Raw genomic sequence first — 26,336 nt, 5'->3', positions numbered from 1 at the left:
CCCCAATCAATGAGACTATATGTACATATCTATATATTTATATATCTACACACACACACACACACACACACACACACACACACACACACACATATATATATATATATATATATTTCATGGAATGTCATCAATTCATCTGATGAGACTGGATCCTCATATACCTCAGTAACCAATCCCCTAATCCCCTTGGAGGCAACATCATGAAGGACCAATCAGATGATTTTTTCTGTATCTGCTCATTAGGGGGCAGGAATATATCTATGACTCTTTGGTCAATGCCCTTCTTACCATAGAATCTCACTAAAGTGATTAAGGGATTCATAAGTATATAACATAAAATAAAGTAATAAAGTACCCATGCACACACACACATGTACAGATATGTACATTTATGCACACACATGTATTTGTACATATTTCATGCACATCATGTATATGTCCATGTAAATGTATCTATCTATCTATCAATCTATCTATGGATATGCATGCTATGGTATTTTTCATTTTTCTAATGCATGAGTAAATATTGTTGTAGATGATATATATGTATGTGTGTATATATAAAACATATGTATAAGTTCTACACATGCATATAATGAAGTGCATATATGTATGCATATACAAATGCATATATATGTGCACATCTATATATACACATACATATATGTGTGTTTATACACATATGTCCATGCATACACATATCCCACATATGTAGTTTTATGTTTTCTTTCTGATTTTAAAGAGGTGGTTGAATTCAATCAAATTATTTCAAAAAGTATATTTAAAACATCCCTTAAAAACCTTTGGAACATGTAAATTGTTTTCAAGATGTCAAAATACAGCATTGAGGATCAATTCTAAAAGTCCATCTTTGTGGGCAGCTAGGTGGGGCAGTGGAAGGAGCACTGGCCCTGGATTCAGGAGGACCTGAGTTCAAATCTAGCTTCAGACCCTTGACACTTACTAGCTGTGTGACCCTGGGCCAGTCACTTAATCCTCATTGCCGTGAAAAAAGTCCATTTCTAATAAAAAAAATATCCATTATAAATATGAGTGACTATTTACATTTCTTATTATTTCCACTATAAGAGCTCTAAGTAAAATTTTAAAGCAAGTTCTTTTTCCTTCACATTAGCCATTCTTATTATTTTTATTTCAGCCTGTGTTTCCACAGCTAATTGTACCCCTGTTCACCTCCAGTTTCCCAAGGAACCCTATTGCGTTACCCATCTGAACTCATATTCCTCTAGGAGTTCTCTCTGCCTTTGACATTCCTTTTCACCCATCTGTGTCTATCAACATTAATCTATCTTTGTTCTCATTACTGGCTCTTTTTACCAGCTAGTCAATCTAGGAAATTGTTCATGTGACCATCTTATTGCATTAGTATTTGATTTGGGGTTAGAATGTCTTTCAGTACTTTAGGTCATATAACTTCACTAGGTAACTATCTACTTAGCCTAATGATATTACTCCACATATTACTATGTTGGTGGGATGGGAGAGAAGAATCAGTGATTGTTGGCAGGAAATTAACTCATTATGTGAACATAAGTACTCATGAAAATCTAATAACATTAAAATATAAAGTCACAATTTAATAACTCGTAAATATAATTTGGACTGACTCACCAAACACTAATGCATACTTGACAATATCTAGTAAAGGAGCAGTGGCATTTATATTTGTAATCATCTAGGATCAGATAACTTGCAAGTGTTTAGCATCTACTTTCAATTCAACTAATGGAAATTTGAATAAACTGCAAATATTCTAAGTGAGGGGAAAAATCTTGGGATTAGGATCATTCCAAATCATTCACTTGTTCCAAGCCATAATTTCTTATTAATGCTCAGTGTTCTTGGGAAGCAAAGCAAAGCAGATGTGGCATCAGAGAATGAGACTTAGTTTGGAAGTCTACTCCTAGGTTCCAGTACTAGTGATGCCAATTATGACTTTATGCCAATTGTATCATTTGCAATTAAGTGATATAGTGGGATTGTGACATCTATGACTTTGAATGGAGCTTGAGATTTCCATTTCTATCACATATCCACTATTCAGATGTCAAAGAAAATTCAGTTTAACAAATACCTAGGTGCTTATTCCATGCAAAGTAATATTCTTTCCAACTACCCTATTGTGAGATAGTAATAACAACTAGAAATTATATAACACTCTAAAGTTTTTCCAGTCTTTTCCTGGTAATGGTTCCAAGAGGTAGAGATTAAAAGGCTTGTATTCACCAATTTCTTGATGAGGAAACTGACACTCTGTGATATTTTGAGTTGCCTGTGGTCACAAAACCAATATTTCTAAGACAGAATTCAAATTTATCCTTTCACCCCAAGTTCAACACTTTAATAAAACCCATTGAACTTATATAGAAAATATTGTCTCTATAATTCCTTTGGTAATGACTCATGTGCATCTTGGTGGTTTTCCTTCTGGCCCTTGGGATGCTGTGTGTTTTCATGATGGAACAGGACATACTCTTGTTCAAATTCCTCTGACCAATTAATTAAACCAACAAGCCTTTATTAAGCAACTACTATATACCAGGCACTGACCATTACTTTCTGTGTGACTATGAGCATCCCTCAACTTCTCCAAGTCTCTTTATTTCTCCATATATATATATATATGGATGAAGGCAAGGATACCATTAGTATCTGCTTCACAGAATTATAGGGAGGAAGAAATAGGATGATGTCACTATGGTACTTTGCAAACATAAAAGTTCTATATCCATATCAACTGCTATTTTTATTGGGTTGCTTGCTTAAAGACATATTTCAGTACTTTCTTTTTGTGGCTTCATGTTCCACCTCCTCAATTAGATTACATTTTGCTTGAGAGCAAGAACTATAACTTGTTCCCCCCTTCCCCTCTCCCCATTTATTGCCTTTCACATGACTGCAGCTGATTTATGGCTGATTTTGAAGTGGACCAATGTGGAAAACAGTTTCTGTTGAGGACTCTTATTGCATTTGCCAGACAATCTAAAGAGCCCCAGCTCCTTTATTTGTCTTGCAAGCTGTTACTTAGTCCAGAGCATCCTGTCTGAATGTGCTCTGCATTTGAGTGATAGGTCAGAGGCTGCACACAGAGTGATGATCCCTGGGCACAAATGAGGAGTCTTCTTTCCAAATCAAGTGAATGAAGGCTGTCTGCCAGCATGTGCTAAGGATCTGGTTATCCTCCAGCCCCTTCTAAGAGAAAAAAGATTCAGAAAAATGGAGTTAGTACATTGAAGTAACTATCTCTTTTTTTGGAAGTATACTGCAATTTCCCATCTTCCTCCAAACATGTTAGCATCCATTGTTCACATAGCTTGTCTTAGATGTAAAACAGTCTATATTTATTGATCCATAACAATGTCTGAAATCTCCCAATCGTTTGCCTTGACAGTAATTCTGATGAACACATGCCCAAGTATAAATAAAAGCTTAAACACCGTGTCTTGGCACATAGAAAATGTTTAATAAATAATTGTCAGTGCAATCTTTTAGAAAGACTGAATAGGACAGTGCAAAGAGTATTAGAATTTGATTCAAAATCTATATTCTCATCATAGTTCTGATACTTGGTATCAATGAAACCTTAAGAAAGTCATTGAACTTTTCTAGCCCTCAGTTTGTTGTTGTTCAGTAATTTTCAGTTTTTCCTGACTCTAACTCCATTGGGGAGTTTTCTTGGCAAAGATACTTGAATGGTTTCCTATATCCTTCCTTCTCCAGCTCATTTTATAGATGAGGAAACTGAGGCAAATACAATTGAGTGACTTGCCCAAAACCACACAGCTACTTAGTATCTGAGGCCAAATTTGAACTCAGGAAGATGAGTCTTCCTGACTCTACACTTATCACTGTATCCACTGTGCCAACTAGCTGTCCAGACCTAAGTTTGCACTTCTATAAAATAAGAATTAGAGTAGATGATCTTTGAGAGACCCATCAGCTCAAATTCTATAATTCAGTTATTCTAGTGACAGGACCTTTATGTCAATTCAACAGATCTCTTTCTAAGACCAAGGGGTATATCAATGATTATCACCATGAAAGGAATTTTGCTAGATGATGTTCAAGCTAACAGTGAAGAGAAAGCTATGAAAATCTGAATGAAGTAAAAACATAATGAACAGTTTATTCAAATTCTATAATTTGTTTTATCATTATTGGTGTGGGAGGAAACATGTGGTATTGAATAGAGAGCCAGTTCTGAATATAGGAAGACATTTGCTTAAGCACTGCCTCTAAAACACAATGACTGTGTCTCCCTGAGTGAGTCACTTAAACCCTCAGTACCTCGAATGGATATAGAGGAGATAGAGATCTTCATGGGTAGATGAAGTTTCCTCCTCCTTACATCAATGAAATAACAAATCTGCTTAAAAGCCAAAATATTGAAATTATTTAAGATGATTATAAAATATTTTTATTTAATTTCAATGTATGCTATTTGAAATGTTCTTCCCACATCCTGCGTCCTAATAAAAATGTAAATTAAATATGCAGGATCATGTTTATATTAAAAGCTTGGATTCAGTTTTGTTCTAGTTCTTTGAGTGATGCAACATATCTTTAACTCATACCTGTTTCCTCATTGAAGATAAAAACAAATTATCATATTGATCTGTTTATATAGGAAATTAAAAGAAATAACTAAAAATCCTAATAGATCATTTGATGGTCAAAATATTGAAGAGTAATATACTCAAAAAAGAATTAATATTAGAAGTGAATCTATTAGAGAAATAATTCCTTCCTTCCTTCTATTATTCTTCCTTTTATTATATCAAAACTGTCCCCACCCAAGAGGACTAGGAAATTATAACAATCTTTTTTTTCATTCTCTGCAAGTTTGGGGTAGGGGTGGGACAATGATTTCATCCTTGTAGGGAATTCACAGTATGGGATTTCTCAATGTGCCGATGGAGATCAAAACCTACTCTATAAAGTATAATTTGCTACAACCTTGACATAAGTGACTTGTCTCTTACCATCCAGTTAGTAGGTGTCTAAAGTAGATACTTGGATCCAAGTCTTCCTGATTTCAGAACCAATCCTCTATGTATTTTGCCAAGCTGCTTTTCATTATATTAAATACTATATTTATTACTGAACAGTGACCTGGACTAATTAATTCAACTTACTATGAGTATAACTTAAGTGGTTGCCTACACACACACACATACATATATATATATATACACACACACACACACACATATATATATACATATATATACACATACATATGTGTGTGTGCGTGTGTATATGTATATATATATATCCCTCCTGCAATATATTTTAAGTGGTAACCATATGTAAATAATAAGCAATTTTATAAAAATATTCTATTGATTATAAAATCTTAACTATTAGTTTTCTTTGTCTTTTTTATTTAAATGAGATTCAGATAACCCAGTTAGATTCTCTTGTTCAAAGGCTGTATATTTCACTTTCCAGCTCAGCCCCAGTTTTTATATTTGTTATAAAAGCTTGAAAGGACTTTTAATATGCAAATATAAACAGCAGTAAGAACACAAAATAAAGGATTTTGCCCTTTAATTCAATTAGAAATTATATTAATTTGTTTATTCATGAAATATAAACATAGAGAATGTTCATATTGCAATTAAATTATTGCTATATTCTACCACAATATGGTCACATGTGAAACATATTCTCTTCAATATTTTATTTTTGAAATCATATATGAAATTACATGAGCTTAAATAGTTTCTTCTTCATGTGGTAACAAGTTGTGGTATGTCTAAGGATAGTGATTTATCAAGAATTGTTTTTTCCAATTTTTAACCTTTTTTTCACATTGTGAACTACATGAAACAAGGTTGAATTTTCCCCTTAATATCTTGAAAGCTTTAGTTTATTCACTTGATAAATATTTCTGAATTTGAAATTTAAAATCTTACTGCCAAGGGCAGAGAGAATCTCCTAGAAAAGGGAAGTTAAAGTTTTCTTTTTTTCTTTCATCCTTCCTTTCTTTTCTTATGTAGGCAAAAGTGAAGCCTCTGGTTGTAGAGTGACAGTAGAGCAGAGAACAGAGTAAGATAAGGGTTTCTAAAGGATGTTATGTTGAAGGAAGGCAAAAAATGCTTCAGAAGGTGTTAAAAAGAAAGTAGAAATACATCAAAGGGCATTACAGGGGTGTGAAAGCAGGACTTGGAGGAATATAAACCTCTAATGTTATGGAAATATATTTCAGGGTCCTTTTCAAATGGTAAAATATCCACCTGGGAAATAAGATTTTTGAGACACATTTTTTTTTTTATTCCTTTACACAACTGCTTGTATAACCTTTCCTTTCTTAGGGTATGTGTTTATTTAGGGTTGGAGAGAGATGAGCCTAGGGAAGTGGCTGGGTAATAACAATGTCAGAGGGCCTGTTAAATAACCACACCAATCTCAGATTAGAGAAGAATGGGAGCAAAGGGCAGCTTTCCCTGGGAGGGACTCTTCAGGCCTCCCTCTGGCCACTCTGCTTTTGCTGAATAAAAATTCTTGAACTGATATGGTACTGTTGTGAGTTTCCTTGGAACATGAAAAAAAAATGTTTTCTTTTGGGGGGCTACAGGAAAGGCATAGAAATGTATAAATTCTTATAGTTAGATGTTGTCAGAAGTGTTAACTGCTGAGCTAAGAACTTCAATTCTTTACTGAACAGTTTCTTTTAGTAGACAAGAAGAAAAAAAGAAAAGAAAAACACACAAGAAAACTCCAGTTGATTGACTGACTGCTTGAGAATACAAACTTGTCTTCTGAAATCACCAGGAGAGAAACTAATCGTTCATTGTAATTAAGCAATAGTTGAACAGCCTCCAGCAGCTCTACCTTAGCTGGTTTTGCTTTGAGAACATTCATACAGAGCAGACATGCTCTTCTGAATTAAGTAACAATGGCATGTACGGTTAGAATGAGTGAAACCTACTGCCCTGCTGCTGTAAATTCTCTGTTTTAATTTCTCTTCTGATAAAAAATTTAAAGCATAAAGGAAATTTTAATTTGCACAGAACCATAATGGAGCCTATTTTCTGTGTAATTTAAGATTCTAAATGTGGATTCTAATCTGTTCCCCCAGTTTTTTGGGGAAACTGACTAAAATCACTGATAAAATGAGTTTAGGTTTTTAAGGGTTTATTGGAAAACAGAAAGAAAAAGATTGAGAAACAGAATTCCAACAGCCTGGTATTCCTATCTTTCCTCAAACTTCCTGTGAAGTCCTCTGCCGCCACCACCACCAAGTCAGGAAGCCAAAAGCACAAGAGCTCTCTGCGCAGGATCCCTCTCCTCCTTCCTGTCTCCTCCCAGAAAATAGGAGGCTCCTCAAGTTGATTGGCTGGTAGCCTTGATAGACAGCACCCATGAGCAAACGTCATTTCCTGACGCCAAGGAAAAGCCACAATGTCCCTGAGGCATTTTCCTCATGGTGGATCTTTCCCACAGCAAGTCTCCAGTAGGTGGCATAATTCCAATCATTACAGTCCCCCCTTTTGTTCTTCAAGAAACAAAATGTTTCCTTGATGGAAGACGGAACAATAAAAAGAATATAATAACTATTGCTAACTAATAATATGTGAACAACAATATAGAAAAGGAAGAGAGGAAAGTTTTGTCCAGAGGGGCGATTTTTTTTGTCCTCATGAACTGATGCTTTGACATTAGTCTTGCAAAGGGAGGGCCTCTGCAGAGGGTACATGTTACAGATGATGTATATTATAACAGAAAGGAGATAGTAAAAACTAACAAAACAAAATAGTTCATATAGAGTCTCTGATTTCTCTTGTCTTCTTGAAGTGGTAAGATGTCATCAGGAGGAAGCTGGATTCTGGTCTGGAAAACTGGATTCTGGACTCTGGTCTGGAAAGCTGGATTCTGGACTCTGGTCTGGAAAGCTGGATTCTCTTTAACTGATTGAATTGCCGGATTTTTACTAAACCTTAGCATAGCATTGTCAATGATCAAATTAATAAATTCCATTACATTCCCTCCTTTATATCCTTAGACTTCTAATAGAGGGTTGAGGTAGTTATGCTATCTGTAACCCTTTTTACCACCATGTGTCTGGATCAAAGCCAAATTTAGTATGTGTTCATGACACCTGAAAATGTTATGGAAAGGTTATCATACCATATCTTATGGTTCTGAGACAGCCAGTGATTGTGCTAGGCCACAGGTGAGTTCAACTGAGTGAGATAAAAAGATAAATAAGTTCAGTTAAATTAGGTTAAATTAGGAGGGAGAGAGGATGAATACTGGACTGTGCCTAGTAATTGTGCTCTACATTTGAAATCCCTTCGTGGTTGCCAAACTGTGTAATTTAAGATTCTAAATGTGGATTCTAATCTGTTCCATGGTGGCATCCTTCCAATCATTACATTTCTCTTCTTCGGAAGGACACTGGAGTAATAATAAAGCTAAATTTGAATGTTAGTTTATGACCTTGGACATAATTTACTTTAACTTTGTGGGTCTCAGTTTCCTCATCTTCATAATAGATCCCTATTTTGAACTCCAGACTTCAAAGGGCTGATGGTGAAATCTGAAAAATTTATGTAAAATAATTTATAATTGTAAAGCAAAGACATCCATAAAGAGCTAACTCTTCTGGGCAATTTATCATCAAACTCATTGTCAAATTTCTAAATACTTGAAAAACTTCATCATATCATTTACCTTTTCCTTTCTGGCCAAACCAAACTTAGTTCCTTTGATACATTTGCAGGGCCCAATTCCACCCATTCTTGCTACTGTTCTCTTATACACATCCTCTATAATAATTTTGAGCACTCTTCTCTGAACCTTGTCATTTCTTGATATCATCTTGGAAGTATTTGTTGTTGTCATTCAGTCTTTCAGTCATGCCTGACAATTCATGACTTCATCTGGGTTTTCTTGACAAAAATACTAGAGTGATTTGTCATTTCCTTTTCCAGCTTGTTGTATAGATGAGAAAACAGAGGTCTTAAAGGGTGGTGTCCCAAATTGTACTCAATGACATAATTAAAGTTCTCATACTTCAAGTTTAGGAATACATGTTGTGATGTATCAGATATGTCAGCACTATTCAAAATATTAATGTCTTGATGATATTTTCAGGCTGCAGCCAAATATCTTTAACCCAGAGACTTTTATTTTTGTGTTTCTTCATATCCAATTTTTCCCATGTGTATTGTATTTCGTGTTCCATAGGTAAATAATCTTATGTTCAATGCTAAAGAATTTCATCCATATTTTAAGGATCATTTATCTCAATGTAATTATATTTAATCTGAGTCTTCACTTCTAGAACTTTCTGACTGACATGCAATTTACTGTTTCATGCATCATTGGTGGTAATACTTTTCTTTTATCTGAGTGAAATAGAGGAGGCACTATGATTCATTGTAAAGAGTAGTGGCACTGGAGTCAGAAGAACATTATTCAAATTCTTTTGCTTACTACCTGGATGACTTTGGGCAAGTCATTTAATCTGTCTGAGCCTCCATTCCCTTTTCTGTAAAATAAGAAAGTTATATTTAATGATCTCTAAGGACTTCTCCAGGATATTTTATTACAAAGATAAAAATTGAACAGAAAGGAATGCCAGGATGATATAATACAATTCATTATGTCCACATAATAAGGACTAAGCAATTATCCTGAAAACCATGACATCTTTAAGATTGTTTTATATATGAGCTACATTGCCAGTTGTCATTTATTGTTATTTTCAATTCTTTTATGGATTTGGGTTCTTACTGTAATGATTGCAATGATGCCACCTGCTGGAGACTTACTATAGCAAAGTTCTGCCATGAGAAGAAGGTGTCTGAGAGCAAGATATCTGGCTCTTTGGCATCAGGAAGTGATGTTTGCTTGTGGGAGGAAGAGGGGGCGAGGCTGACACTCTTACTCTCTTTTCTTCAGGACTCTGGTTGAGAATGGAGCAAGAAATGCTCTCTCCCTTTAATAGATAACTGAATATAAGCCTTTCTCTCTTTACCAAATTCTTATTCTCCTTAATAAATGCTTAAAAGTCTAACTCTTGCTAAAGCTTATAATTTATTGGCAACCACTCATTAGATATTTTAGACAGACTAGCTAGAATTTTAGCCCCTTACATTACTGTTTGTGAGCATTCTTGCCAATGATAAATATTACAACTCATCCTTCCCTTATCATCCTATCTCTATTTTGTCTATGTGTTCCTATAAATTTGCTATAGTATCTAAACCAAAAATTCTGGCATCATCCCTTACTTTCTCTTCAAATTTTGTGCACATCACCAGAATTGTTTTATGTCTTCTAGCTCAGCAATAAAAAGTAGAAAGGAATCCTTAGATTATTCCTATAGGATATAATTTTATATGTTCTCCTGGTGAAGATATTTCTTGATACTTAAACTTATCTGCTCCTTTTTAAAAATGTGGTCCTTTGTTAAGCCTGTTTTTTAAATGACTTCTCAATGTAATTCATCATTTATGTTGTTTCCCTGAATAAAGGTCTGTCTTTTTTTTTTTTTAATCCTGGCATTCTTCTAGACAGGTTTTATGGTTTTGGGTCCTTGTTCATTAGTTTTTTTTTTTTAGAAATGGTATTGAGGATTGCCCAAATGTCAGTGGACAGATGTATTATGAGTACTATCAGCTATCAAGGTATTAAAATTGATTAATAATAGTAATTAGTATTAAATTAAACAATTACCTGTCATTACATTTTTAAACTTACATGATTTTGCGTGGTAGATACCTTGTTGAAAACTAGAATTTAAGTAGACATTTTGCTTTAGCACATCAATTTTTAAAATCAATCTGCTAAAATTTATTGAGTATCTCCTATATTACAAACACAGTACTGAACACTGAGAATGAAGACAAAAACATTCCCTATCCCAGAAATTTCATTTTATTGATATTTTTAGTTAAGAAAGAATAAGTTGTTGGGGAAAGGTAGGTGGTCCAGTGGATAGAGCACTGGCCCTGGATTCAGGAGAACGTGATTTCAAATGCGGCCTCAGACACTTGATGCCTACTAGCTGTGTGACCCTGGGCAAGTCACTTAACCCTCATTGCCCCACCCAAAAAAAAAAAAAGAAAGAAAAAAGAAAGAAACAATAAGTTGGGATCTTGTATTTCCTAGAGCTTTCAGTTAATTCTACAGTTACTAAGACCATAGTACATTGACTGCAGTAGGCTTCCTTCTTTCTCTTCTGATACTCCTTCAGAGGGTGAAAAAGGAAGAAACATGCAAATAATTGAAATAGGATAGTGAAGAATACAATATGGATAGAATTTAGAAAAAAGATCCAAATCATCCTCAAACATTTCTAAATAATGTGATTATGGGCAAGTCCTAATTCCTTTCTGAGTTTCAGCTAACTCTCTAAAATCTCTAAATTTGAGACTGATTATAATGCCAATGTAGAATCAGGAGTTTAGTGTAGTACCCCAAGGTCTGTGTTGGTGCTCTGGGAAATATTGTAGATGGCTTGCATAAAGGCATAGATGGCAACCTCATCAGCTTTAAGAATGATAAAAAGAGGGTCAGCCAAGATGGCAGAGGAAAGGCAGTGACTTGCTTAAGCTCTCCCCAAGAGTCTTCCTAACACCTTCAAATAATGCCTTAAGACAACTCATGGATAAGAAAAAACCCACAAAAGACAACTTTGAAGGACTGCTGGAAAGGTCTTTCTCACCTGAGTGAGAGTGGAGCACATTCCAGTGCAGGACTCACCCTGAGAAGACCCCAGAATTACGAAACGATGATCAAGCCATTGAAGCCACTGAATCAGCAGTAGCAGCAACTGCTGTTGGAACTCTTAACCCACAGATGGTAAAAGGGTCAAAAAATTGGCCAGAAGGAAATTACAGGATTCTCCTTGATAACACTGAGGCAGAACTCTATGGCTTTGCCCATATTCTGATCTGTGTACCAGTATTGGGTGGCAGTCCCAGGGAAGGGAGGAGAACTAGCACACCAGTTTGTGGCCCCAGTGGATCACTGACCCTCCTCACAGTTCCAGGACAAAAAAGCAGGTTTATGGTCACTCACAGAGCAAAGCACAGGCCAGTAGATTAGTAAACACAACTCTCCTTAGATCATAGCACTTTGGCAGAACTCAAAATTTACAGGTACATAGAAATATCTCTAAAAATGCCTGCACAAGAGGTAGCTAGGTTGCACAGTGGATAAAGCACCAGTACTGGATTCAGGAGTCCCTGAGTTCAAATCCAGCCTCATACATGACACTTACTAGCTGTGTGACCCTAGGCAAGTCACTTAATCTTCATTGCCCCCCCCAAAAAAAAATACCTGTGCAAACACCCTGAAGCTTGGGACAATGCCCCCTCCACCCTTAAAGTTAAGAAAAAGGATAAGAAAATGAGCAAACAACATAGAAAGTTATTATGATGATAAGGAATATCAAAACACTTATTCAGAAGAAGGTAACATAGTCAAAGCTCCTATATCCAAAACCTCCAAGAGAAATACGAATTGGTCTCAAGAAATCAAGAAACAATAAAGCAAAATCAAAAGAATGAAAAAAAAGAAGGCAATGTGAAATATCTTGTTGGAAAAAAAAACTGACCTGGAAAATAGATCCAGTGGAGATAATTTTAAAATTATTGGAATATCTGAAAACCATGATATCATCTTCCAAGAAATAGTCAGGGAAAACTGCTATGATATTCTAGAACCAGAGGGTAAAATAGAAATTGGAAGGATTTAGCAATCACCTCCTGAAAGAAATCTCAAAATGAAAACTACCAGGAATATTATAGCCCAATTCCAGAGCTTCTAATACAAAGAGAAAATATTTCAGGCAACCAGAAATAAACAATTCAAGTATTGTAGAGCCACAGTAAGGATACCAATAAAATTTAGAAGCTTCTATATTAAAGGATTTGACAGCTTAGAATATATTCCAGAGGGCAAAGGAACTAGGATTAAAATCAAGAACCACCTATCCAGCAAAACTGATTTTAATTGTTCAAAGGAAAAATGACCACTTAATGAAAGAGAGGACTTTCTGGGATTCTTGATGAAAAGACCTGACCTCAAGAGATAATTTGACTTTCAAATACAAGACTCAATAGAAGCAGAAAAAGGTAAACAAGAGAAGGAAATCATAAGGAATTTTAAAAGTTTAAACTGTTTGTGTGGGAAGATGATGCTTGTAACTCATAAGAACTTTCTAATTAATAGGACAGTTTGATGGAGTACATATAGAGAGATGGCACAGGTCTGAGTTGAATATGAAGAGATGATATATAAAAAATAAAATTAAGGGGTGAGAGAAGAATACAATGGGAGATAGGGGAAGGGAAAAGTGGAATGGGAAAAATGATCTCACATAAAAGAAGCAAGTAAAAAGCTTATACAGTGAAGAAGATGAGAAGGTGCAGAGGAGTAAGTGAACCTTATTCTCATAAGAATTGGCTCTCCAACATAAAATAAGTGAGTCAAATTTGTTAAAATAAGAGCTATTCCCCAAATGATAAATGATCAAAAGATGTGGACAGTTTTCAGGTGAAATAATCAAAGCTATCTATAGCCATATTAAAAAATGCTCTAACACACTAATGATTGGACAGATGCAAGTTAAATCAATTCTGCTGTATTACCTCACACCTATAGGATTAGATAATGGGTCAGCAAAAGAAAATTGTAATTTTGTAGGGTATATGGGGGAAATGATTCATTAATGTACTGTTAGTGAAGTTCTAAACTGATTCAACCATTCTGGAGAGTTATTTAGAACTATGCCAAAGGGCCTATAAGACCATGCAGACTCTTCGATCTAGCAATACCCCTACTAGGTCTATATCCAAAAAGATTTTTTTAAAAAAGGAAAAGAAGCTATATGTACAAAAATATTTATAGTAGCTATTTTTTCTGGTGTCAAATATTTGGAAATTGAGGGGATTCCCATCAAATGGGTGTAATGATTGGAATGACGCCACCTGCTGGAGACTTACTGTAGAAGAGTTCCACCCATGAAGTGAAGGTCTTTGAGGGCAAGACCAGGAGTCTTTTCTTTGGCATCAGGAAGTGACACGGGCTAGTGGGAGGAGGAAGGAAGAGACTGGCGCTCAGTCTCACTCTCTTTCCTTTGGACTCTGGTGGAGAGCGGAGCTAGAAATGTGCTCTCCCTTTAATAGATAGGAATCTAGGCCTTTCTCTCTCTCTTTACCAAATTCTTGTTTTCCTTAATAAATGCTTAAAAGCCTAACTCTTGCTAAAGCTTATAATTTATTGGCGACCACTCATTAGATATTTTAGACAGACTAGCTAGAATTTTAGCCCTTAACAGATGACTGACCACGAAGAGGAAAGCTAAACCTCAGTCTTCTGATCTTCTGGTTGGGTAAGAAATTTCCCCTACCCTCTCCTTTTAACTGCTAAGTACTGGCGTACTGGCTGTGTTTTCCCTTTAATTTTTTTCAAATGGGCCTTTTAAACTCCCTAATTACCCTATTTTTGATTTTAGTCTGTTTAACCAGACAAATGAGGGATAAGATCACGTTAATGCTTTGTTTTTGTGGATTTTCTATTTTTCTTTTTATTTTTGTTAAAAGAGCCAGCAACTTACTCACACAAGGAAATATCTCCCCCTCTCCCAATCATGCTTTTTCAGAGAAACCTGAAGAGATTCCTGCAGCTTTTCCCAGTTCTAACTTTGCATGCCTGGAGGCAACGACCCACCCTCTAAAAGCTTTTAATCCCCTAGCTCCTGGAGGCAAAGTGGGGGAAGAGGAATCCAGGCCTGAGTTCAAAATCAAGTCTGATTCAAATTACGCTGGTCCCTCCCCTCCTCTCCAGACCCCACCCTCTACTCCTCCCATGGCCAAGCCCATTGATTCCCCTGCCAGGGAAGTCCAGAGATCTGATGTGCATGCTCATTTCTCTGTTCTTTTATGGTAACCCCCATAATTATCTCAGGTGTCATGATAAATACAGTGTTGAATTTGTCCTTGACACCTGTTACCAATTATATTAGATTTTTTAATTTCTCATAATGGCATGAGGATAATTAGGCAGATGATGCAAAAAGTGATGAAACAAAGATAAAAATTATTTTTAAAAATTAATATCGCAGCAATTGTCTTCTCAATTACCCTCCAGGAGGGGGGACTATATTAATATTAATTTTAAAGAATGTTTCAATTTTTGTTTTTTATGTGTAACAAATAAAATTCTGAATTCCCTTAGACATGTTTTTGAGAACTTGCATTGTTTGATTTGATTATTGACAAAGCTATTTTAAAGTTGTGTTAAGCTCAATTTTGTAGGAAATTTTCCTGGCTGATTACCAGCATCCACACATCAACCCCTGAAAAGACTTCCATTCCATGACTGCACCTAGAGGACATCTGAGAAAAAACTTTCAGAGACTTTAAATGAAAAGTTTTGTTTTGTTTTTGTTGTTTTTTTCTTTTTCTCTTTCTGTTATAATATATACCATCTGTAACATGTATTCTCTGCAGAGGCCCTCCCTTTGCATGACCGATATCAAAGCGTCAGTTCATGAGGACAAAAAATCGCCCCTCTGAACAAAACTTTCCTCTCTCCCTTTTCTTTATTGTTAGTTAGCATAGGTTATTATATTCTGTTATTTTTGACTGTTTCATCAAGGAAACGTACCGTTTCATGAGGAAACAAAGCGGGGAACTGTAACGATTAGAATGACGCCACCTGCTGGAGACTTACTGTAGAAGAGTTCCACCCATGAAGCGAAGGTCTTTGAGGTCAAGACCAGGAGTCTTTTCTTTGGCGTCAGGAAGTGACGCGGGCTAGTGGGAGGAGGAAGGAAGAGACTGGCGCTCACTCTCGCTCTCTTTCCTTTGGACTCTGGAGGAGAGCGGAGCTAGAAATGTGCTCTCCCTTTAATAGATAGGAATCTAGGCCTTTCTCTCTCTCTTTACCAAATTCTTGTTTTCCTTAATAAATGCTTAAAAGCCTAACTCTTGCTAAAGCTTATAATTTATTGGCGACCACTCATTAGATATTTTAGACAGACTAGCTAGAATTTTAGCCCTTAACATGGGGAATGGTTGAACGAACTGTACTATGTGATTATGATGGAATACTATTGTACCATAAGAAATGATGAACAGAATGCTCTGAGACAAACCTGGAAAGACTTACATGAACTGATGTAAAGTGAAATGTACCATGTAAAAGTAACTACAAAATTGTGAGATGATCACCTGTGAATGACTTAGCTATTATTAGCAAAACAATGATCCAAGACAACTCTGAATAAATTCTGATGAAAATGCTATCTATTCCCATATAAAGAACTGATAGTATCTGAATATAGATTGAAACTTTTTTTAAACTTATTTTTCTTGACTATTCTGTCATTTTCTTTCACACATGACTAATATGAAATTGACTTGCATAGCTACATGTGTATAACTTATAATGGATTGCTTGCCTTCTCAAAGGGTGGGAGGGTGAGGAATAGAGAGAATTTGAAACACAATGTTTAAAAATGGATGTTAAAATTGGTTTTACATGTAAATGGCAAAAATTAAAATGTTATATAAATAGATTAATTAATTAGAAAAAAAGAAAGTGATAAAAGGTAGTATGCATACTCAAATCAATGAATGAAAAAGTCAGCATTCAAAAAATTCTATGTCATCTGAAACAGAGATGTTAAACTCATGACCTGCCAGCAGCCAGAGGCTTTCAACACTCCCTTTGTGGCCCAAACTAAAAAAATGCAAATGGAAAATAGTTTTAAAAATAAATTAAAACACAATTGAAAATATATAATATTAATATGTAGTTTTCTTAGTCAATATGAGGCCAGTTGGGATTCATTTGTATCTGAGTTTGAGTCCACTGGTCTTCAATATTACACTGAATCTAATAATGTGGAAAATAATGGGATACAAGAATAATCTACATTATGTTTGGGAAGTAGCTGTACAAGTATAAGATGAGGGAAGCATTGTTGAATAACTCTTCAATTAAAAGTATGTGAGGGTTTAAGTGTTTCACAAGCATAATATGACTCAATTGTGTGATGTGATACCATAACCCACCACCCACCCCCACAAAAAAACAAAAAACAAACAAACAAAAAAACCACCAAACAAAAACAAAAACAAAAAACTTCAGTAAAAGCAACATAGTTACCAGGAATGAGAAGGGGATAATTCTACTTCATTCTATCCTATCCTATTCTGACCACAGCTGGGATATCATATTCAGTTATAGTTACGACATTTTAGATATAACACTGACAAAATGAGGAACAAAAAGGTGAAAAGTTTAGAGGTCATGGCAAGTGATGAATAATTAAAAATGCATGGGATTTTTGGCCTCAAGAAGATAAAGGTATCTGTTTAAATGTGGAAGGGGTTGGTGGAAGTAGACTTCATAGCTGTTTTTGTTTTGTTTTGTTTTTTAAATAATAAACATTTTTATTTATAGTTTGAGGTTCCAATTTTTATTGCCCTTTCCCTCTCTCCCCTCACCTTCCCTAAGGCAGTAAGCAATCAGATATGGGTAATACACGTATGACTATGTAAAACATTATCATATTTGTCATTTTGTACAAGAAATAAGGCCATTATCAAAGATATTTGTTTCAAAAATTGTTTCCCAGTTTTCTACCTCCCTTGTAATCTTGGTCAGAGTAGTTATGTTTGTGCAAAAGCTTTTTAATTGTATATAATCAAACTTATCTATTTTACATTTTATTATATTCTCTATATCTTCTTTGGTTTTAAATTCTTCCTCTGATCATGAATCTGACAGTTAAATTATTCCATACTTCCTTAATTTGCTTATGGTATCATCCTTTATGTGTAAATCATGTATCCATTTTGGCCTTATTTTAGTATATGGTGTGAGATGTTGGTCTAACTAAACCTAGTTTCTCTCAAACTGTTTTCCAGTTTTCCCATTAGTTTTTGTCAAATAATGAATTGTTGTTCCAAAAGCTTGGACCTTTGGGTTTACCATATTTTACATCACTATAGTCACTTACTATAATATAATTTTAATCTATTCTATTCCACTGATCTACCTCTCTATTGCTTAGCCAGTACCAGATTATTTTGATAATTACCACTTTATAATATGGTTTGAGATCTGATACTGCTAGACTACTTCTTTCATAATTTTTCATTAATTCCCATGATATTCTTGAACTTTGGTTATTCCAGATGAATTTTGTTATTATTTTTTCTAGCTCTATAAAATATTTTTGATAATTTGGCATATCACTAAATAAGTAAATTAACTTATGTAGGTTTGTCATTTTTATTATATTGACTCTGCCTACCCATGAGCAATGAATATTTTTCCATTTGTTTACATCTGACTTTATTTCTGTGAAAAGTGTTATGTAGTTCTGGTCAAATAGTTGCTGTGTTTGTCTTGGGAGGTAGACTCCCAAGTGTTTTATATTGGCCACTGTTATTTTAAATGGAATTTCTCTATCTGTTGTTGCTGTACTTTATTGGCAATATATAGAAATTCTGATGATTTTTATGGGTTTATTTTGTATCCTGCAACTTTGCTAAAGTTGTTAATAATTTCAAGTAATTTTTTAGTTGATTCTCTAGGATTTTCTAAGTATACCATCATATCATCTGCAAAGAGTGATAGTTTTGTTTCCTCATTACCTGTTCTAATTCCTTTAATTTCTTTTTCTTCTCTTATTGCTATAGCTAACATTTCTAATACATTATTAAATAATGAAGATGATAATGTGTATCCTTGCTTCAACCCTGATTGTACTGGGAAGGCTTTTAGGTTATTCTCATTACAGATAATCCTTGCTGATGGTTTTATATAAAGAGTACTTATTATTTTAAGGCAAGCTTCTTTTATTCCTATGCTCTCTATTGTTTTTAGTAGGAATGGGTGCTGTATTTTGTCAAAGGCTTTTTCTACATCTATTGAGACAATCATATGATTTCTGTTGTTTTTGTTATTGATATGGTCAATTATCCTGATAGTATTCCTAATATTGAACCAGTCCTGAATTCCTGGTATAAATCCTACCACATTACATTGTATGATCCTTGTGATATATTTCTGTAATCGTTTGGCTAGTATTTTATTTTAAATTGTTGTATCTATATTAATTTGCAAGATTGATCTATAATTTTCTTTCTCTGTTTTGGCTCTTCCTGGTTGGGGTATTAGTACCATATTTTTCTCATGAAAGAAATTTGGTAGGATTCCTTTTTCACTTATTTTTTCAAGTAATTTATCTCTTTTAACTAGATCTATTTTTGCTTTTGATTTGTCTGAAATCATAATTACTATCCCTGCTTTCTTTACTTCAACTGAAACATAATAGCTTCTGTTCCGGTCCTTTACATGTACTCTGTGTGTGTCTCTCTGCTTCAAATGTGTTTCTTGAAAACAATACATTGTAAGATTTTGGTTTTTAATCTATTCTGTTATCCACTTTTGTTTAATGGGCGAGTTCATCCCATTCACATTTATAGTTATGATGACTCTTTATTTCTCCCCCCACTCTGACCCCCCCACCGTCTCCCTTCTCACAAGTGTTTTACTTATGATCACCACCTTCCCCAATATCCCCTACGTTGTATCAGTCCTCTCCTCCTCCTTCTCTAATAACCATCTCTTTTTAAACTTCCTTAAGTGTAAAACAGATTTCTATATCCAACTGAATGTGTTTGTTTTTCCTTCTTTGAACCAACTTTGATGAGAGTAAGGTTTAATCTTTGCCCATGCCCCCCATCTTCCCCTCTACTATGACAGTTTTTTAAGCCCTCTTTGTGTGTGGAGGGACAATTCACCCCCATTCAATTTCTGCCCTCCTTCTTATTCCATGAAATTTCTTTTTACTCCTTTATTTTGTTTTCTGGGATGTTGGTTCCATCAATGTTACCTTATCACTACATACTCTTTCTAGATATACTCCTAATTATTCTTATACTAAAGTTCTCAAGACTTACAAATATTATCATCTCTTCAATATTACCATATGACCACATCCTCTTTACATATACTCCTAATTGCTCTAATAATTGCTCTTATAATAAACTTATAAAGACTTACAAATTTTATCATATAGAAGTAGAAGGAGTTTAACCTTATAAATTTCTTAGTTTTTCTTGCTTCTTTTTTACATTTTTATTTTCTCTTCAGTCTTGTACTTCAAGGTCAGATTTTTTTATTCAACTCTGGCCTTTTAATCAGAAATGCTTGAAAGTCCTCTATTTCATTCAATGTCCATTTTTCTTCTGAAAGAATACACTCAATTTTTCTGATTCTTGGTTGTAAATTAACTCCTTTTCCTTCTGATATATTATATTCCAAGCCCTGTGATTCTTTAATGTGGAAGCTTCCAAGTCCTGTGAAATTATGACTTTAGTTCCATGGTATTTGAATTGTTTCTTTTTGGCTTCTTGCAATACTTTTTCTTTGATCTTTGAAATTTGTCTTATATTGTTCTGGGGAGTATTCATTTTGAGATCTCATTCAGGTGGTGATGAGTAAATTCTTTCAATTTTTATTTTGCCCTCTGTTTCTAATATTTTAGACTAGTGTTTTGAGATAATTTCTTGAAAGATATTGTCCAGGCTTCTTGTTCTTCTTTTTATTTTGGTCATGTATTACATTAATTTCCAGTATTACAATAATTCTGATATTATCATTACTGGATCTATTTTCTAGGTCTGTTGTTTTTCAAATGAGAAATTTCACATTTTCTTCAATTTAAAAAAAAATGAATTTTGTTTTGTGGTATCTTGGTGTCTCATAGAGTCATTAGTTTCCATTTGTTCAATTTTAATTTTTAAAGAATTATTTTATTCAGTGACTTCAGTACTTCCTTTTCCATTTGAGTAAATCTGTTTTTTAATTTTTTTAATATAGAATGTTTATTATTTGTATAGTAAATAACTGGGTAAATTACTATAGCTTCAACTAGAAATGAAATATTTTGTTTTACATGTAAAGTGATATCACAGTTTTTATTGCTCTATATCTCTCCTCCCTTTCATAGCCAAATTGCTAGGAAAAAATGTCTACACTTGTCTCTTCTTCTTCTACATTTTTTAACATTTTAAAATTTGGCTTCCAATCTCACCATTCAGCTGAGATTGTTTTCCTCAGGGTTACAAGTTTTCTCTTCTTATTTTTTTTTAAACAATAAACATTTTATTTTATTTTCCAGTTAAATGTAAGGGTAATTTTCAACATTCATTTTCATAAGATTTAGAGTTCCAAATTTTTCTCCCTGCCTCCCTCCCTCCCTTTCCTCCCCCCTCCACAAGATCGTAACCAGGTTATATATGTACAATCCACAAGTGTTCTTTTTATCACTTCTTTCTATACGGGTGCATAGTAAGTTTCCTCATTAATTCCTTGGGATTTTCTTGGATCATTGCATTGCCGAGAGTAGTTAAGTCATTCACAATTGCTCATTGAACAATACTGCTGTTACTATGCACAATGTCCTCCCAGCTCTGCTCACTTCACAATACATCGATGTTCATTAGACTTTCAAGGCTTTTCTGAGATCATCTTGTTTGTCATTTCCTGTAGCACAAGACCATTCCACTACAATCATATAGCACAGCTTTTTCCATCATTCCTCAATTGATGGACATTCCCTTGATTCTCAATTCTTAGCCTCCACCAAGAGTTGCTATAAATATTTTTTGTACAATTTTCCCCCCTTTTCTCTTTTTCATGATTACTATTGTTAACTGTTTCCCTTCCATCCTATTCCCTTCCCCATGATATTTATTCTATTATTCATCTTCTTTCATCCTATCACTCTTCAAAAGGGATTTGCTTCTGTCTGTCCCCTCCCCCACTCTGCCTTTCCTTCTTTTGCCCCTCTCTCTTTATCCTCTTCCCCTCCTATTTTCCTGCAGGGTTAGAGAGATTATTCCACCCAATTGAGTGTGTACATTATTCTCTCCTTGAGCCAGTTCTAATGAGATTGAGGTCTTTGAGCCAATTCTGATGAGTGTCAATCTCATTTACTGCCCAGATTAAACAGATTACTACACCCAGTTGGGTGTGTCTGTTAGTCCTTCCTTGAGGCAGCTCTGATGACCTGAACTGAATGGCAAATTTGACTTTCAAATACAAGACCCTAGGGGACCATAAAAAATTGGAGCTGGGGGACATACCTGGGGTTGTACAGTGGGCAACTATCTTGTGTCTGAGGCTGAGTTTTGGCTGGGATTCCCCTGGGTCCAGGGGTGATGCTTTGTCCACTGTGTCACTTAGCTAAGTATGACATCTTTAGGGTTAAATTGAGGGGTGAAGGGAATTCACTAGGGGAGGGGGAAGGGCAGAAGTGAAATCCTACATGAAAGTAACAGGAAAAGGCTTATAGAGTTGGGGAAGAGATGGGAGAGGAGCAGGGCAGTAAATGAATTTTACACTTATCAGAAAAGGCTCAAGGACCATAAATCTATTTTTTAGAGAGTTATTTTTCTCAGCAAATTTTTGTACTTGTTTTTCATGGTTCTCTTGCATTATTTTTATTTCTTTACCCAATTTTTCTTCTACTTCTCTATTTTGATTTTTCAAGTCCTTTTTAAGCTCTTCCAGGAATTCTTTTTGGGCCTGAGAGAAATGTGCATTTTTCTTTTAATGTTCACCTGTAGCCATTTTGTTACTATTGTCCTCTTCTGTGTTTATGCTTTGTTTTTCCCTATTGCTATAGTAAGTCATTAGTCAAGGTTTTTCCTGTTGTTGTTTTTACTCATTTCTGTGCCTCAATATTTTTGTGTTGTGCTCTCTTCCTAAACTGTCCCAAGGTTTGTGCTGAGGCTCTGGGTCTTATTTGTGGTTTTCACTGGGCTTCAAGGTTTAGCCACTTGTTTTTTCTGGGTTGCTAAAGTTAACAAAGTCTTTCTGGTGGCTAGCCCTGGAGTGAACTTGTTGGTATGCCCCAGGGGTGGTGCCTTGCTGCTGGGCTACTCTGTTAGCAGGGCCTTTCTGTTAGCAGGCCTTGGAGGAGTAATTTTGTTTCCAATCTCCCCAAGTGTGTGTGTGTGTGGGGGGGAGTCCTGGTGCTGGGTTACTATGGTAACCAGCCACTCTGCTAGCAGGTTCTGGAAGAGTAATTCTGTTGCAATCTGTTGAGTCCCTGCTGCTGGTTTGCCCTGGAAACAGTCTTGCTGCTGGGAGGTCACAGGGGTGGGAACTTGCTGGTGACCTGTCTTGGATGGGGCTACACTACTGGTCAGCAATGGGGTCAAAGCCTTCTTTGTGGTCTGTGCCTGCTTTGGGGTATGTGGTGAGGGTCTCTGCTATGCTGCCCAGCCTGCTCAGTGCCCATTGAGCTGCTGGCTTACAGGTCAGTGGAGCCTCACTGATGGATTGCCCCAGGCTCAGATCCCTGCTTCAGGTCCCCTGCTGTGAACCTAGAACCTGCTGCTGCTTCTACTTCTGCTCCTGGACCTCAAGTCCCTTCCACCCAGGTAATACAGACTTTTCTGTTACCCTGGTAGGCTGTTTCCCTGATCCAATGGGTTGCTTCTTCACTCAGTCATTTTAGCATAAGAAATCTCCCCTACCTTTTGTTGTTATTGTTGTTTAGCAAATTGGGAGCTGTCATGTGTGGGGATGGGAGTAGGATGGAAAATTTATTCTTCTGTCTGGACCCAGAAAGCTAAGTAATAGCAGTGATAAAAGTTGAAGACACAAATTTAGCCTTAATGTCATGAGGAGAAATAAAACTTCCTGAAAATTAGTGTTTGCCACATATAGAGTCAGTTGCTTCAGAAGTAGTGGGTTTGCTCTTACTGGAAGTCATTAAGCAAAAAGTAGATGACACCTTGTCCATCATGTTGTAGTGGGTATTACTGTTCAGGAATGAAATGTACTAGAGAGCTATCAATTTCCCTTTAATTTCTCTAATTCTGTGACTGCTCATATGAATGCACACATGTAAGAGATGTCATCCTGAGTTCAGAGAACAGTCATCTTCTGTCATTGGACCATAGAGTTATTGAAGGGATGTCAACCAAAATAAGGGTAGATTAGTAAATCAGAGCTTTATTGTAGAGGTATTTAACAGCCAGGCTTAGGCATTTGTACTTTAGCCCAGAGTGTGAGAAAATAATGGGGTTTGGGGACTCAGATCCCCCCCCCCACACACACACACAGGAACTCTAACTAAAGGAACCACCTTCAAGTCATGTCAGTCGATGGACTTGAATGCAACTAGCCAATTAGGTTGGTGTAGTGTGTAGAAACGACCTATTTTCCTGAACCCACAGGGATCTTCCGCTCTCACGGGCACAGAAACTTCATTCTTTGGGCTTGAGACTGGTAGATGAAGGTGGCTTTTTCTTCTCTCTCTCCCGTAGATCCTAGCTATACTTTCCTATTTTTCAGAGGCATGTGTGCTCTCTTTATTAATATTTAATATACTTTAGTAAATGCTTAATGCCCCAAACTGGTGCAGTAGCCTCTAAGTAACAAATATATTAGAAACCCCATCTAATTTTCCCTACACTTGGGACAGTAATATAGGTTACCACACATTTAATTTTAAATGTCACAAGAGGCAAGAGGGTGGCACTGAGGATTTTTGAGAAAGGATTCAATATGGTCAGATATGTGACTTGGGAACTTTATTTTATTTTATTTTTCCATTTATTTTATTTTTTAAGTGTAAAAATATTTGTATTTATAATTTTGCATTCCAATTTTTATCCTTCTGTCCTCCCCACCCCCACCTGAGGTGGCAAGAAGTCAGATATGGTTTATACATGTATGATTATGTAAAGCATTACCATATTTGTAATTTTGTAAAAGAAAACTTGATTAAAAGAAATGAAAGAAAGTGAAAAATAGCATGCCTCAGTCTATTCCAACAATATCAGTTCTTTCTTTGGAGGTAGATAGTATATTGAATTAATTGTGATCAATAGTCTTTTGGTATTGTCTTATATCATTGTATTGGTAAGAATAGTCAAGTCATTCATAGTTCTTCATCAAACAATATTGCTGTCTCTGTGCAAAATGTTCTCTTGGTTTGGGAACATTATTTTAGAAGCTTAATGGAGTACAGATTATAGAGAAGAGATGTTGAAAGCATGGAAACTGTGTGGCTATAATTAATATGGATGCTGAGAGGTAATGAGGACCTTGACTAGGGTGGTAATCATTCAAATGAGCATTGGGGGACAGATGGAAGAAATTAATAAAATATTTCTTCATTTTGTATATCTTCATTTTGTAGCTGAAAAAACTGAAGCTCACAGATTTTAAGCTATTTTCCTATGGTCATGAAATTTGTGAGACTTAAACCCTAATCTTCTGATATCTTCAAGTTCTCTCTCCCCTATCCAGACTGTATCTTGAAATGGCACATATGATTGAGGAAGTACCAAGGCCTCAGCAGATGGTAATCTTTGTTGCTATCTCTGGCACCACATAAATAGAGCTTGGGGAATGTGTCTTCATCACTCCTGACATCTAAAAAGAATTCAAATTTATTTGAATTGAATATAGTAAAATATCTGGTTTTTAAAGGGTTTCTTTTGTTTGTTTGTTTGGTTGTTTGGTTTGGTTTGCTTGTGGTGGTGTTGGTTTTAAGACTAGTTAGTCCAAGATTCTAGTTAGTAAGAATTTTTCTTAAACATTAAATAACTAACTCAGGAGAAGTCTATTACTAGTTCTATTTTCATGCACTGCCTTATTTTGTTTCATTTTTTGTTGTTGTTGTTGTTCATATTTAGATTGCCACCAAGTCAGATTCAAGTTGTGAAAGTTGCAAGGGAGCCTCATTTCTCAATTCTTAAATCAAGAAAATTATGCACTTTGCACAAATTTCAAAATTCAGGTGAAATAAGATACAAGTGGAAGCTTGGAGCAAGTTAGTCTGCAGAACAGAAAGGGAAATTACTTTGCCTCTGACTGGAAAAATGGTCACAGAAAGTCCGAATGAGTGTATGTGAATACACTTAGAAATCAGCTTCTCTGTCTCTTTCTTTATCTGTATCTGTCTTTCTCTGTCTCTCTGTGTCTCTCTCTTTCTGTCTCTGTCTTTGAGGGTCTGTCTGTCTCTATGCCTATCTTTCTCTGTTTGTGTGTTTGTGTATGTCTCTCTGTCACTTTCTGTCTGTGTCTGTGTCTGTGTTTGCATCTGTCTCTCTGTCACTCTCTCTTCCTCTTCCTCTTCCTCTCCCTCTCTCAGTTTCTGACAAGCCACTCTGAAGAGGAAAGGAAAATGATATTGCAAAGAGAAAGAAATTGAAATCCTCTTCATAATTGCTTCAATAGCATAGAGAGTTAAACACTGAAACAGCAGACAGGCACTACTACAGAGGAAGTTACAAGGACTTGAAATT

Source organism: Dromiciops gliroides, chromosome 1, assembly GCF_019393635.1.
Source record: "Dromiciops gliroides isolate mDroGli1 chromosome 1, mDroGli1.pri, whole genome shotgun sequence".
Lineage (NCBI taxonomy): Eukaryota > Metazoa > Chordata > Mammalia > Microbiotheria > Microbiotheriidae > Dromiciops > Dromiciops gliroides.
This window is presented reverse-complemented; position numbering follows the sequence as displayed.